We start from the raw sequence: 15956 nt of genomic DNA, 5'->3' as shown, positions 1-15956 counted from the left end.
TAGATGATTCTCATCCAATAAGATTAGAACTCCTAATTCAAATCTGATTTGAATTAGTCTAATACTCAAGAAAAAAGGATTCTTATATGAGATATAATTGTCATCACTTATAACATTCACTTTGCACCCACTCTCACACCTACTTGGGACTCTCCAAATAAGCAACAAACCAGGTTTTGGTCATTCTTCATGAGGGGGTATTTGCAGTGCAAGCAGGAATACTCATATCTCATCCAAAACAGATCCAATTCGAATCCGATTCAAAGCTGGTTCGAAATAATTTTAATAGACTGTCAATCTTAAACTTTTTATGACTTTTGTACCAAGTCTAACTTAAATTTTGGATCAATTTAAGTTCAATTAATTTAGATCTAATCTAAAATTAATTAATACTTAAATTTAATCTTTCATATGCTCCATGGATCATAGATCAGAAACTGTTCATCCCCGAGATCGAATCTAAATTTTATATGTAGTGCTAGCTAGAGATAGTCAACTCTTCAATCTTATTTGACCCATAACTTAATTTTCAATCAAGTTAGCTTATATGTTCAATCTATTGGGAAATGTGTCCCAAAAAGCCAATCGTCAAGCTGTTGACGGTTGAGCAACCAAGTATTGTAATTGATTTGTTAATAAATAAAATATATTTGGCATTTTCATCATAAGCTTTCATCTTCTAATGAACTCCATTGTTATGATGAAGTCCTTAGGACTATTTAGATTTGATAAAGAGAGGATTTATCGATTAGTCCTTAAAACAGTTCACGATCAAATGATAGCTGTTAATAAGGACGATAGCTTCTATCGAGCATAGGTCGCTGTAGGCTATATGGGTTGGTTGTCCTCTTAACCAAAGAGTGTGGAGATACTGGTATGGCATATAAATGAGATATACTGGTACATCATCATTAAATGTGACCAACTCCAGAGTATTCTGCTGTCGAGAATGTCTCTGATGGGATATAAGTATAAGTATCCCTTAGACTTGAGATCACCTCAGTGACTTGCAAGCAACTCACTGTGCTTTGGTACTGGACTAACTGAATTTCTAATTTAGGGATGGAAGGCTTCTGGGCACAGTCAAGTACTTGCAAAGTTAGAGTGTGATCGAGATGGGATTGACCACTCCAAGAGTTGGAGAAGAATGAGTTGCTGTATTTCAATTTTGCAAAACCTTGGCCAGGGTAATCCATCAGATGGATTTGATATTTTGAAATACAATGTGGACAACCTAATCAGAGTTGACAGTTAAACTCTGGGGTATCCTATGATCATTTTGGTCAAGGAGATGAATTATATGAAAACTATATCCACATGGGTTCTAAGGATGTTGTTCTACACATTCAACTTATCCGATCGTCGGGTACCATTGCTAGATGGTCACTTCGATTGGTACAGGAATTTATTTCTATGCTACCGGCTTAGGTTCAGACTTATGAGGTCACAAACATTAGAGTTCATGATCCGATTGGATGGTTGATCAACGATTAAGAATCGTTCTAGGGTTAAATGATCAATACGATTGACATTTAACCCAGTGCAAGTGTTGCAGGAGGATCAATTAGCAATTCAATTGCTAATTGGCTTAATTTGATTAAGTCAATGGGATGAGATTAAGTATAATTAAATATGATTTAATTAGATTTAGTTTGGGCTTGATTGGATCAAGTCCAATTGGTTTATTGGATAAGCCAAGTGCAAAGAAAAACTAGTCCTATTTCAACTAGAACTTGGGTCAATCTAATTTCTAATTTGATTAAAAAATTAAATCAAATTTAAATGTAATTTATTCTGATTAAATTAAATTCTTAATTGAGTTAAGATCTATTTTAATTGGATTGATCTAATTTTGTTTTGATTTGGTTTGAAAAACCAAATTAAAATAAGTCATAAGATAGAATCCTAGTAAGACTAGGATTCCACCTTGCACCACATAAGCCTTCCCCATGCCCTCTCTCTCATTCAACGCCAATCTCCTCTTATTTTGTGTGACAAAAGACCTCTCCCAGGTCTCTCCCACATTCATAAAAGGTCTCCTCTCTTCTTTCTTACATGGAATGTGGTTTGGATAAAATCAAAAAGGAATAAGTTTGGATTTTGAATTCTATGAGATAGAGTTTTAGAAATCCAAAACTCTTTCAATTTTGCACCGAATCTATCCAAATTTTTTTTGAAATTTTTGTGGCTTTTAGGGTACACATTATGCACCCTTTGCTAGTGATCCATGCATAAAAATAAGGAGGAGGTGCTCAAGAGTTGGGTGCCCCTTAACTTGCCATGTTTGGATAAGCCTTGACTACGTATTTGACCTAGATAAGGACTCTATCATATCTTTCTATATAAAATGAGTTTCTTCATGAAATTTTTGAAGAAGACAGAGATTTGAGAGACCTTTAGGCCATCCAAAAATCAGAGAGAAAGACCTTTGGGTCGTGGAGATATAAAAGATACAAGTTAGGGTATCTAGAGAGAGAAACGAGAAGAAGAAGAGGGTCTTCTTCTAGGAGTCCAAATCAAGAAAAAGGAGGCACCTGATCAACCATCAAAGAAGGATCAGTGCAGTACTAGCATACTGTGCTGATTTCCTGAAGCAGGACTTCTGATCGAGATTCGTGGGCTCGTGTGGATGACTCCTAGAGGCCGGATGCATGTGTGGCTTGCAACATCATCCTCAAGCCCGGATCAGCGAGGTTAGAATGTCTAATTTGCAAGGTAATAGATCTGATCTATTGGTTAATATATACATTAGATGTAGTATAGAAACATGTTGATATGATCAACATGTAGTTCATGCTATATTTATATATTTTAATTTTTGATTTAATGCTATGTAATAATCATGTAATAGGATCTTAGATCTAGGAATTCTCTAATTTTAGAAAATAATTTTGATTTACTTTAGTCTTCCGCTGTATTATCTTGAAAAAGTTTTAAGCTCTAACCTTGAAACCCTAGATCTGGTTTCAACAATTGGTATCAGAGCCTAGGTTTTTTATTACATGATTATTTATACATGCTTAGATTATTTCTTAGATTAGATCTAATTTATAATCTAATTATTAAATCTAAAATTAAAATTTTAGATCAATCACAAACTACAAGGTTGTCCTGCTGTAAGGTTTACCCCTTACAGTACAAAGGTTGTCCTAGTTTGTGTAGATCTATCTTTAATCATAAATTTGTTAGATATAATCTAGATTAAATTTATGATTTATTAGATTTAAAAGGTGTTTAAATCTAAAATAAAATCTCTTTGTTAATAATTTTTGTGCAAAGAAATTATTTAAAGTTGAAATTGTTTCAATTATATGAACCTGTTTAGATTAGATCTAAAGTAGTTTCATGTTTATTTCACTTGTGTTGGTGCAAAAACCCACCAGCGTCAGAGAAGCTGGAGTCGAGGGAGTCACGATCGTCGTCGGGACCTGCAAAGGAAGTCTAAATCGAAGTTGGGGGTATTCCGACAAGATCCTCCGACGCTCAAGTCTGTTCTGTACCTCAACAAGAATGGAGTGCTCGAACGAAAATTTTAGCAGAGTTTTGAGATAGAAATTAGAGCTTAGAGAATAACGTATCTGGGGTCCCCTTTTTATAGGCGGAGGGTGCAATAGACTGATAGCGATGTTTGTAACTGTCTGGCAGTGGACCGTTCGGGGCCAGGAGGAGCTTGTTATGAAGAGAAGTGGAGTGGAATCATGGCCATCACCGTGACCTGCCACGTGGAGTCTGTTGTGGGGAGTGGAGCGACGTCCGTTGTCGTGACTTGCCAGAGAGTGGAGGAGCCATGCGGTATCCATTGCAGGAAGTGGAGCAGAGTCGTGGCCATTACTGTGGCCAGTCAGGGAGTGATGGAGCCGCGTGGAATCCATCGCAGGAAGTGGAGCAGAGTTGTGGCCATTACTGTGACCTGCCAGGGGGTCTAGGCCTATCGATCGAAGTTCAGCTGAGGTGCCTGGCGGAGAGAAGTAGCTATCCATCTGAGAGGAGCTTGGATGTTGCAAATCTTGTTGGGTGCCTTGGGCGTTAAGGCTGCAGGCGAAGACCACTTGCCGTAGGAGCTCAGTTAGAGGCTTTCTGCAGATGCAATCTGGTTTTGCACAGAATTTGGCAGAGGGTCGACCGGTGGTGGATGTCAGATGGCGCTGCAGAGGTTCATCTGCTGGAGGGGTCCAGCTGCTGGATTTCATGAACTCGATGTTTGTCCGCTATAGAAGTTCGGTCGGAGTTCGATCTCCATAGAAGCCCAGAAGGGGATCATTTGTTGAGGAATCTTGGCCGAGGCCTGTCTGCAATAGAAATCCGAAAGGAATTCATCCACAATGGAAGCTCGGGTGAAGGCTTACAGTGGGAAACCGACACGGACCACTCGTGGTAGAAATTTGAAGTAGATCGTTTGTAGCAGAAGCTCAGAGTGGGTCGCTTGCAGTAGAAGCTCGGAGTCCGGCCCTTGTAAGAGTTCGGGGTGAGGTCTACCTACAACAGGAGTTAAGGGCAAAAGTCCGGCTCCCGTAGGAGCTTGGACGAAGTCTACCTGTTCGGGGAAGGAGTCCGGCTCCCGTAGGAGTCCGGACAAAATCTACCTGCAGTCGAAGTTTAGGGAAGAGGTCCAGCTCCCGTAGGAGCCCGGATGAAGGTGACCTGCAGTTGGAGTTTGGGGAAGGGGTCCAGCTCCCGTAGGAGTCCGAACGAAGGCTGCCTGCAGTTGGAGTTCGAGGAAGAGTTTCGGCTCCCATAGGAGTCCGAACGAAGGCTGCCTGTAGTTGGAGTTCGGGGAAGAGGTCCGGCTCCCGTAGGAGTCCGGATGAAGGCTGCCTGCAGTTGGAGTTCAGGGAAGAGGTCCGGCTCTCGTAGGAGTCCGGACGAAGGCTGCCTGCAGTTGGAGTTCAGAGAAGAAGTTCGGCTCCCGTAGGAGTCCGGATGAAGGCTGCCTGCAGTTGGAGTCGGGGGCGAAGTCCGGCTCCCGTAGGAGTCCAGATGAAGCCTTCCCGCAACTGGAGTCGGGGATGAAGTCTGGCTCCCGTAGGAGTCTGGATGAAGTCTACCTGCATTCGGAGTCCGGGATAAGGTCCGGCTCCTGTAGGAGTCCAGATGAAGTCTACCCGCAGTCGGAGTCGCGGATGAAGTCCGGCTCCCATAGGAGTCCGGATGAAGTCTAGCAGGTAGAAACTTGGGTGGGGTCTGTCCATCGTGCAGAATCCGATCGATGCTGGTGGGGGTTTATCCGTTGGCAGAACATGGGAATGTTGCGGAGGCTCGACCGCCGGAGAGGTTCGGAAAGATGTCGCCGAAGGTCAGACATCGGTAGAACCCCTGGAGGGTCACTCCTGACACGAACTTCGACTGGGAGGATATTTTATACCCAACACCAGTCCCTCCACTTCCGAGTTCGAGTTTCGAATGAAGGAAGTACAGAAAAATTTTCACAGCCGAAGTCGTCCCCTTAAATCCTGTGCACGATTGCCCTCAAATATCCTGGCATTTAATGCATGCGTGCTGGAGTCTTTTTTCAATTAGGGTGATATGAAGAGTCTTTTCGGAATTCCCACCGGAGCGTAGTCCCAAGCGCCACACCATAATGGTCCCACCAGTGGTCAGCCCTACGCCACGGTGAGTGGGACACGTGGCGGGCATTGGTAGACCTAGGGATATCCGCCACCAAAATCATGCCAGGCCTCATCGCTTATTTAAGCCCCCTCTTTCCCTCCGGGGACTTCACCTCGCCTGAGAGTCGACATCTTTCTTCTGCTTGAGAGTTTAGCCACCCCATCGGTGCCCTTTTCGACTCTAGGCATTCTTTGCACCAATCTTCGCCATCTCCGCCGGCTCCCCGCCGCCTTCAGTCTTTCGAGCCCTTTCGAGGAGTTCTCCCTTCGGGGCTTCTGCCCCGGAGGCCAATCTTGAGAGGATGTTACGGATTGAGAGGAGTTGGAGGGGGAAGATAGTGGTCTGCGAGTTCAGCGGCTGCCGAACTGTCACTAAGGGTTTCCACTGCCTTGAAGGGGGCTCGAGGGAGAATTCCTTCAACAACAGGGATTTAACAATGGAACCAACCGGTGAGCGCATTTCGCCCGAGAATTTCAGAGTAGCTGAACGAGGCGACATCGGTCAAGGGGGTAGAGTTATCGTCATAAGCTGTGATGGGTTTCTTGACGTCGTCGGGGTTGAGGGACCAGAGGTGGTCGGCACTGACGGCGGGGCAGTAGAACTTATTGCGGGAATGGTGGAAGTAGTGCATGCCGATATTGCCGAAGTACCTAGGATGGTGGTCGTCGTGGAGCACACGGTGGTGGTGCATGCCTCCAGCATCATCACGGCCTCCGAGGTACTTCCGGTTCTTCCCGATGCAGGTCGTCGTCGCCGCTGCCATCGCCGTCGCTGCCCCTTGAATTCTATCCCCCCCTTTTCCCCCTAGGGTTGGGGTTTCGGCAATGGAGCAGAATGAGGTGGGGGGCGAGAGCCAAGGGATTTATCACACACACTGGAAAATACTGCTGAGAAGGATAGAACCGGAAGGAGAAATCGAGAGCTTGAAGTGGTCCCTAACGTGTTCCTTTCGAGTCTTGTAGTAATATTCTTTTTTCCTCGGCCCTCAGGGTCTTGTAACGTACATCTTGTTAATCGAGAATGAGAAGAAGATTTTGTTACCTTGTCCGCACTTTGCATCAAATTATCGCCTGCCGAACTTCTTTCATTCACTATTGTTAGTGTTGTATTCCCCCCTCCTTTTCTCTTTTTTTGTTCTTTTTGATGTCGATGTTGTCTGGAGGTTCCTGGTCGTCGCCACGTCGGCCCGCTTCTTTTTTTTTTTTTTTTCAGCATCAAGGCCCCTGTAATGCTTACTTAGTCAATGACATGAGAAGGAAATTTTTCGTTACCTTTTTTACTCACGTGTTGAATTGTCGTTTGCCGAGCTCCTTTCGGCTTTTGCCTTGCTCGATATCGATGCTGTTCGGAGGTACCCGATCGCCGTCACATTGGTCCATCTTTTTGTTTATGGCTGTAAATTTGTCTGGGGCCGCTCGGGCTTAGCACTTCCTTTTAGAGTTTGAGCTCGAAGGTCTGAGCATCTCATCGCCCTGAGGAAGCCGTCTTATCCCTGGCCTGTGTTGAGAGCTTTCTTAAAGATTGGGGATTTTGATAAGAACCCCAATCCTCATTGAGATGAGGTTCCCTGCATCTTTGATGTAATTTATTTTTCATTCATCGCTGATGTAGTTCATCGCTTTCCTTTCTAACTCTCCTCCCCTTCTTCCTTTTTCTTTTTTCGAGTGAGGATTTTCCCTCTACTCTTAGTGGGGTCGCGAGAGTGCGAAGGGGCCACTGAGAAGGTTCCCTTTTTTCTGATCTGATCTTAAATGACCGGACCTTAGTCAGTGCCAGGATGATGTTCTTCCCTTACTTCTAATGTAATCGATCTCAGCTCAGATTAGGACAAGATTCTTCCCCTGCTCCTAATAGAGCTGTGGGGGCACGTATGGGCATTGCAGGGCTTCTCCCCCCATCCGGTCTCAGAGTAATCGGGCCTTCGACTTTGCTCATGTTAGGGCGAGGTTCTCCTCCTGTCCCTAACAGGGCTGTGGGGGTGCATATGGGCGCAGTAGGGCCTCTCCCCTCATCCGATCTAAAGATAACCGGGCCTTCGACTTTGCTCATGTTAGGGCGAGGTTCTCCTCCTGTCCCTAATAGGGCTGTGGGGGCACATATGGACATTGTAGGGCCTCTCCCCCCATCCGGTCTAAAAATTATCGGGCCTTCGACTTTGCTTCTGTTAGGGCGAGGTTCTCCTCCTGTCCCTAATAGGGCTGTGGGGGCACATATGGGCGTTGCAGGGCCTCTCCCTCCATCCGGTCTAAAAATAATCGGGTCTTCGACTTTGCTCCTGTTAGGGCAAGGTTCTCCTCCTGTCCCTAACAGGGCTGTGGGGGCACATATGGGCGTTGCAGGGCCTCTCCCCCCATCCGGTCTAAGTGTAACCGGGCCTTCGATTGTGTCGAGATGAGTTCTCCTCCTGCTCCCGACATGGTTTGTTTCGAGTCCTGTCAATATAGGCTCGTGCCAAGAGAGAAGACTGTGGATATAAAACTTTCATTTAAAGTAAAGTTATTGGTGATATATTCATAAATTTTTCGAGCTCCATGGTCGCGGGAGGTCTGCTCCTCCGAGCTCCTTGAGGTAGTAAGTTTCAGGTCGGACCACCTCCTTGACTTCGTATGGGCCTTCCCAATTTGGGGCAAGCTTTCCTCGATCCTGAGGTTGCAAGACGGCGGCTCGTCGAAGCACCAGGTCCCCTGCTCTAAAGACTTTGTTTTTGACCCGAGAATTGTAATAGCGACTTTCTGCCTGTAGGCTGCCATCCGAACTTGAGTTGCCTCCCGCTTTTCTTCTAACAAGTCGAGGTTGGCTTTAAGGCCTTGCGGATTGTGATATTCGCTGAATGCCATGACTCATGCCGACGGGAGGTTGAGCTCGATTAGGATAACGGCCTCCATTCCGAAGGCTAGAGCAAAGGGGGTTTCCCCCATGGGTAACCTTTGGATAGTTCGGTATGCCCACAACACATGATAAAGTTCATCTGCCCAAGTTTCCTTCGCTTTTTCGAGCCTTGTCTTGATTTTTTGTAGCAGAGTTCTATTGGTCACTTCAGCTTCGCCGTTGGTCTGAGGATGGGCTACCGATGTGAAGTTGTGGGAGATGTTCAGGTCTTCACAAAATTCGATGAATCTTGCTCCCGCAAACTGCTGCCCATTATCAGTAATTAGAGTTCTCGACAGGCTGAACCTACAAACGATGGACTTCCAGACGAAGTCTTGCACTTTAGCTTCTGTAATTTTTGCCAGCGGTTCGGCTTCAACCCACTTGGTGAAATAGTCAATTGCTACTAGGAGGAACTTCCTCTGCCCTGACACCACGAAAAAGGATCCAAAGATATCCATTCCCCATTGCGCAAACGGCCATGGGGCGCTCAAGGGTGTAAGCTCGACGGTGGGCTGTCTCTGGATGTTGGCATATCTCTGACATCGGTCACACTTTCTGACGTATTCAATTGAGTCACGATACATTGTCGGCCAGTAATACCCTTGGCGGAGCAACTTATGGGATAAGGATCTAGCCTCCAGATGGCTTCTGCAGATTCCTTCATGCACCTCCCACATGGCGTAGTCAGCTTCTGAAGGCCGGAGATATTTTAAAAGGGGCAAAGAGTATGATCTCTTGTACAACTTGTCCTCATAAAGGATGTACTGGGAGGCTTGATTTTTGAGCTTTCGAGCTTCTTTTGCATCATGAGGGAGAACCCCATCTCTGAGATATGCCAACAGTGGGTCGATTCAACTGGGCGCATGGTCAATTTCCATCACGGGCCACGATTCTTCTTTACTTGGGCACTTCAGAACTTCAAAGAGAACACCCTTGGGCAATTCAGCCGGAGCCAGCGTAGCCAGCTTGGAGAGAAGATCGGCCCTGGTATTTTCCATCCTTGGAATCTGTCTGATGTTGAAGCTACTAAAGGTGGGGACGAGCTCCTTTACCTTTTCAAGATACTTAGCCATGCTGTCCTCTCATGTTTCATAGTTTTCGCTGACTTGTCCCACTACCAATTGGGAGTCGCTGTGAACTTGGAGCCGATCTACTCCCAATTTTTTGGTGATCCTCAATCCTGCGATCAGAGCTTCATATTCTGCTCCATTATTTATTGTGGGGAATTCAAAGCGCAGAGCGTACTCCATGATTATTCCCTCCGGACTGATCAAGATCAGGCCCGCACCTGCACCCGACATGTTGGAAGATCCATCCACGTAGAGGGCCCAAAAGCAACCAGGGGGGTCTACTTCTTCTTCGGAGGAGTTCAGTCGGGGCTCCAGGCCATCAATTTCACCCTGTTCAGGTTTGGCCTCCTCCGAGATAGTGCACTCTACTATAAAATCTGCCAGTATCTGGGCTTTCACTGCTGGTCTAGGTCGATAGTTGATGTCGAATTCTATGAGCTCGATCGTCCATTTCGCTATCCTCCCGAAGGCATCTGCCCGGTGCAGAATCACCTTGATCGGCTGGTCGGTGAGCAACGTTACGGTGTGCCCTTGAAAGTAGTGTCGGAGCCTCCGGGATGCAATCAACAGGGCGTAAGTTAGTTTCTCTAATTTAGTATACCTGGTTTCGGTGTCTCTTAATGCGCGACTGATGTAGTAGTCGGCCATTGAATTTTTGCTTCTTCCTTGACAAGAACTGCTGCGAGAGCCATAGGGGAGACCGCCAGGTACAAAAATAGCTCCTCTCCAGGCTCGAGCTTTGCCAACAATGGAGGCGAGCCGAGGTAGCTCCTTAGCTCTTCGAATGCCTGTTGGCACTCAATGGTCCAACAGAAGTTCTTCGGCCACTTGAGGGTTTGGAAGAAGGGTAAGCACCATTCAGCCGACCTCGCAACGAAGCGATTCAGGGCTGTCACCCTCCCTGTAAGGCGCTGAACCTTTTTTATCGACTTCGAGGCGGCCATCTCCTGGATGGCGCAAATTTTCTCTGGATTGGCTTCAATCCCACGCCCCGATACCATGAAGCCCAGGAACTTCCGCGAGGTCACTCCGAAAGCACATTTAGTCGGGTTCAGCTTCATCTTATATTTTCGAAAGGTGCTGAAGATCTCCTCGAGGTCGATGATGTGGTTCATGGAAGATTTGCTTTTCACGAGCATGTCATCCACGTAGACCTCCATGTTGCGATCGATTTGCTCCTTGAAGATTTTGTTCACCAGCCGCTGATAGGTCGCACCTGCATTTTTGAGGCCAAAAGGCATGACCCTGTAACAGTAAAGGCCACGGTTAGTAATGAAAGCAGTCTTTTCTTCGTCTTCTGGCACCATCCTGATTTGATTATAGTCAGAGAATGCATCCATAAAGGTGAGAAGCTCATGGCCCGAGGTTGCATCCACCAGTTGATTAATTCTGGGCAGAGGGTAGCTGTCCTTTGGGCAGGCTTTATTCAGCTTTTTGAAGTCTATACACATCCTCCACTTACCATTTGCCTTTTTGACTAGGACAACATTAGAAATTCAGTCAGGATAATTGACTTCTCTAATGAATCCGACTTTCAGGAGTTTGTTCACTTCCTCGACTATCGCTTTCTGCCTCTCCGGTGCATGACCTCGAATTTTTTCTTTCATCGGTCGATGCTTTGGATCGACGGTCAGATGGTGTTCCATGACTTCTGCGTCAATCCCCGACATGTCTGCTGGGACCCAAGCGAAAATGTTCACGTTCTTTCATAGGAAATCAATGAGCTGCATCCTCACCTCTTCCCCCAGGTTAGAGCCGATCTTCACCACATGCTCCATATTCCCATCGTTCAAAGGGATCGAAGCCAGATCTTCGATTGGGCCACCCCTTTCCTCAGCGAGATCGTCGCGGGCATCCAGCCCATCAATCAGACAGAGGTAAGATTGGTCACTTCTTTGTGAGGCTATGTTGTAGCCGTGTCTGGCCAGGGCTTGGTCTCTCCTGACTTCTCTGACCCCCTGGTTAGTAGAAAATTTCAATTTCAAATGGTAGGTTGACACCACGGCTCGGAGAGCGTTGAGGCCAGGTTGGCCAAAGATTGCGTTGTAGGCTGACGGTGCCTTCACCACAAGGAAATTCACCAAAGCCCTGGATTGTCTTGGATATCGACCCGCAGCTACAGTCAAAGTTATTACCCCCTCCATCGGGATAGCATCGCTGGTAAACCCTACCAGAGGGGAGCCAATCGGCCCCAAATGGTCGTCATGTATGGATATTTTTGAGAAGGCATCGTAGAACAAAATGTCGGCCGAACTTTCATTATCGACAAGAATACGGCGGACATCGTAATTAGCTATATTTAAAGAAACTACAACTGCGTCGTTATGAGGAAATTGAACTCCCCGATCATCTTCTTCAATAAAGGTTATGGATTCCTCAATCCTTTGTCGCTTGGGAGGTTTGGCCAATACACCGATTGTTCCCTGCCGGGATTCTCTCGAGATGGTGTTCGCAAAATCCGTCGGAAGCCGATCATCTGACCGCTCCATGCCGACTGCTGTTGCCAGAGGAGGAGGAGCCTGGGAGACCGGAGATGGGGTCGGGGCTTGTGGAGCTCACCGAGATCTGGCTGCGGAGGTCGTTGACCGCTTGGAGGATGCCCTTCGGGGAGGCATCAGGTGGAGGCCAGGCAGGAAACTGGAGGAGAGGATATCGAGGAAGATGATCGGAGGTGGTCCCATTGAGCGCTCCTTTAAGAACAAGGGTACTGCGAAGACACAGCACCCATCCTCTAGCACCAATCCTGTTGGTGCAAAAACCTGCCAGCATCGGAGAAGCTGGAGTCGAGGGAGTCGCGGTCACCGTCGGGACCTGCAAAGGAAGTCTAAACTGGAGTTGGGGGTGCTCCGGCAAGACCCTCCGACGCTCAAGTCAGTTCTCTGCCTCAACAAGAATGGAGTGCTCGAATGAAAATTTTAGCAGAGTTTTGAGATAGAAATTAGAGCTTAAAGAATAACATATCTGGGGTCACTTTTTTATAGGCGGAGGGTGCAATAGACTGATAGCGACATTTGTAACTGTCTGGCAATGGGCCGTTCAGGGCCAGGAGGAGCTTGTTATGAAGAGTAGTGGAGTGGAATCGTGGCCATCACCGTGACCTGCCACGTGGAGTTTGTTGTGGGGAGTGGAGCGGTGTCCGTTGTCGTGACTTGCCAAAGAGTGGAGGAGCTGCGCGGTATCTATCGCAGGAAGTGGAGCAGAGTCAGGGCCATTACTGTAGCCTACTAGGGAGTGATGGAGCCGCACGAAATCCATCGTAGAAAGTGGAGTAGAGTCGTGGCCATTACTGTGGCCTACCAGGGGGTCCAGGCCTGTCGGCCAAAGTTTGGTTGAGGTGCCTGGCAGAGAGAAGTAGCTATCCATCTGAGAGGAGCTCGGATGTTGCAAATTCTGTTGGGTGCCTTGGGCGTTAAGGCTGCAGGCGAAGACCACTTGTTGTAGGAGCTCGGTCAGAGGCTTTCCACAGACGCAATCCAATTTTGCACAGAATTCGATAGAGGGTCGACCGGTGGTAAATGTCAGATGGTGCTGGAGAGGTTCATCTGCTGGAGGGGTGCAGCTGCTGGATTCCATGAACTCGGTGTTTGTCCGCTATAGAAGTTCGATCGAAGTCCAATCTCCGTAGAAGCCCAGATGGGGATCATTTGTCGAGGAATCTCAGTCGAGGCCTGTCTGCAATAGAAATTCGAAAGGAATTCATCCATAATGGAAGCTCAGGTGAAGGCTTACAGTGGGAATCCAGCACGGACCGCTCGTGGTAGAAATTTGAAGTAGATCATTTGTAGCAGAAGCTCGGAGTGGGTCGCTTGCAGTAGAAGCTCGGAGTCCGGCCCTTGTAGGAGTTCGGTGTGAGGTCTACCTACAACAGGAGTTCAGGGCGGAAGTCCAGCTCCCGTAGGAGCTCGGACGAAGTCTACCTATTCGGGGAGGGAGTCCGGACAAAATCTACCTGTAGTCAAAGTTCAGGGAAGAGGTCCGACTCTCGTAGGAGCTCGGATGAAGGCTACCTGCAGTTGGAGTTCGGGGAAGGGGTCCGGCTCCCGTAGGAGTCCGGATGAAGGCTGCCTGCAGTTGGAGTTCGGGGAAGAGGTTCGGCTCCCATAGGAGTCTGGATGAAGGCTGCCTGTAGTTAGAGTTCGGGGAAGAGGTCTGGCTCCCGTAGGAGTCCGGACGAAGGTTGCCTGCAGTTGGAGTTTGGAGAAGAGGTCCGGCTCCCGTAGGAGTCCGGACGAAGGCTGCCTGCAGTTGGAGTTTGGGGAAGAGGTCTGACTCCCGTAGGAGTCCGAACGAAGGCTGCCTGCAGTTGGAGTTCGGCGAAGAGGTCCGGCTCCCGTAGGAGTCCGGACGAAGGCTGCCTGCAGTTGGAGTCTGGGGCGAAGTTTGGCTCCCATAGGAGTCTGGATAAAGCCTTCCTGCAGCCGGAGTCGGGGATGAAGTCCGGCTTCCGTAGGAGTCCGGATGAAGTCTACCTACATTCGGAGTTGGGGACGAGGTCTGGCTCCCGTAGGAGTCCGAATGAAGTCTTCCTGCAATTGGAGTCGGGGGTGAAGTTCGGCTCCCGTAGGAGTCCGGATGAAGCCTTCCCGTAGCCAGAGTCGGGGATGAAGTCCGGCTCCCATAGGAGTCCGGATGAAGTCTACCTGTATTCAGAGTCGGAGACGAGGTCCGACTCCCGTAGGAGTCCGGATGAAGTCTTCCTGCAGTTGGAGTTGGGGGCGAAGTCCGGCTCCCGTAGGAGTCCGGATGAAGTCTACCTACATTCGGAGTCGGGGATGAGGTCTGGCTCCCGTAGGAGTCTGGATGAAGTCTTCCCGCAGTCGGAGTCGCGGATGAAGTCTAGCTCCCGTAGGAGTCCGGATGAAGTCTAGCAGGTAGAAACTTGGGTGGGGTCCGTCCGTCGTACAGAATCTGATCGATGCTGGTGGAGGTTTATCCGTCGGCAGAACTTGGGAATGTTGCGGAGGCTCTGCCGTCGGAGAGGTTCGGAAAGATGTCGCCGAAGGTCGGACGTTGGTAGAACCCCTGGAGGGTCACTCCTGACACGAACTTCAGTTGGGGGGGTATTTTATACCCAACAACTTGTATCTTGATTATGAATCAAACATGCAATATGGTTGGTAGAATCATATTGTAAAATTATTTTACAAATATGAAAATTATTTTTTGAAAAGTCAAACCCAACCCTCAGCCCAAAACTTAATTAAGAATTAAGAAGTTGTTTGATTAAGTTCTAGGATTGTGAATTGAAGAACCTAAGACACAAACCATAACACATTGGGTTAATGGGTTAGTGGGAATTAGGTCCATTAATTGGGTTAGACCTATGGTTAGATTAAAGATGGACTTAATTAGAGAATTGACTAAATCTAATCAATTATTGTCTTAGATTAGGTCAAAGATTCTCTAGATCAATTACAATAGTTGTAGTTGGTCAAGTCCATGTCTCTAACGAGAACCAAATGGACTTGATTCTTGGCTAAGCGGTCTAGCATGAACTGTTAGGTTGATCTAATCGAAACTAATTAAACCAGTTGGTGTCTAAGGTAAACCAGACCGATGGTTTTTAATTTGGAGTCCGCTTACCTGGCCATTTTTGATGGTATCTAAGGCAAGCTTTGGCAGACCCTCCCACTGATCGAACTTACCTGGCCTCTTGGTGAAATTATGTTTTTATCGGATCACTTGACTATTCGAGCTGACCCATGTCAGCTAGGTAAATCAGTGTGACTGATTTAGGTGCTCCTAGACCAGCCCTTTTAAGGTCTCCCTTAAGCTGACTTGGTGAAGCCAGTGGGAGGATCATGATAAGCTGGTTGATCTGACCTCATGCTCTAAATTATTTAAATCTTCTAAAATTATTAGGTCCTTAAAATGATAAAGTTATAAAAATAACTTAGTCATAGCCTCCCATTAAGGTGTTTGATAATGAGTCCATTAACTCAATAATCATTACAGACCCAAAGGCCTGGTGCTTGTTGACTAATGGAATTATCACTCATCATATGACGACTTGGAAGTATCTCTCTAATGGTGGTTAGGTGAGCCAACCAAAGTTGGGCTTAATCATTCGTTGGTTAGATACACCAAGTATAATCATGTTAATGGTTGGACCTAACCGGATCTTTACAGTGGAGGCCAAAGCCTACTGATTAGGTTTCTGGGGCAAAATTAAAATTACTAGAAATTGTTTAGACAAATAATTGGTTATAAACCTACCCTTAGATATACATGGGTTGGCCAACCAAAGTTGGGCTTGTGTGCAGTCTAAGTAGATTCTAGTACCCACTAAGGAATTAGAGTAATTCCTCGAATTGGAGGTAGAGGCTACCAACTCGAATAAAATAGTGAGAGAAACCTTTTGATTAAAGTCCAAATCTTTAGGTTTAATGAATCAATTACTAATTAGGT

The sequence above is a fragment of the Elaeis guineensis genome, chromosome 6, assembly GCF_000442705.2.
Source record: "Elaeis guineensis isolate ETL-2024a chromosome 6, EG11, whole genome shotgun sequence".
Classification (NCBI taxonomy): domain Eukaryota; kingdom Viridiplantae; phylum Streptophyta; class Magnoliopsida; order Arecales; family Arecaceae; genus Elaeis; species Elaeis guineensis.
Note: the sequence above shows the minus strand (reverse complement) of the source record.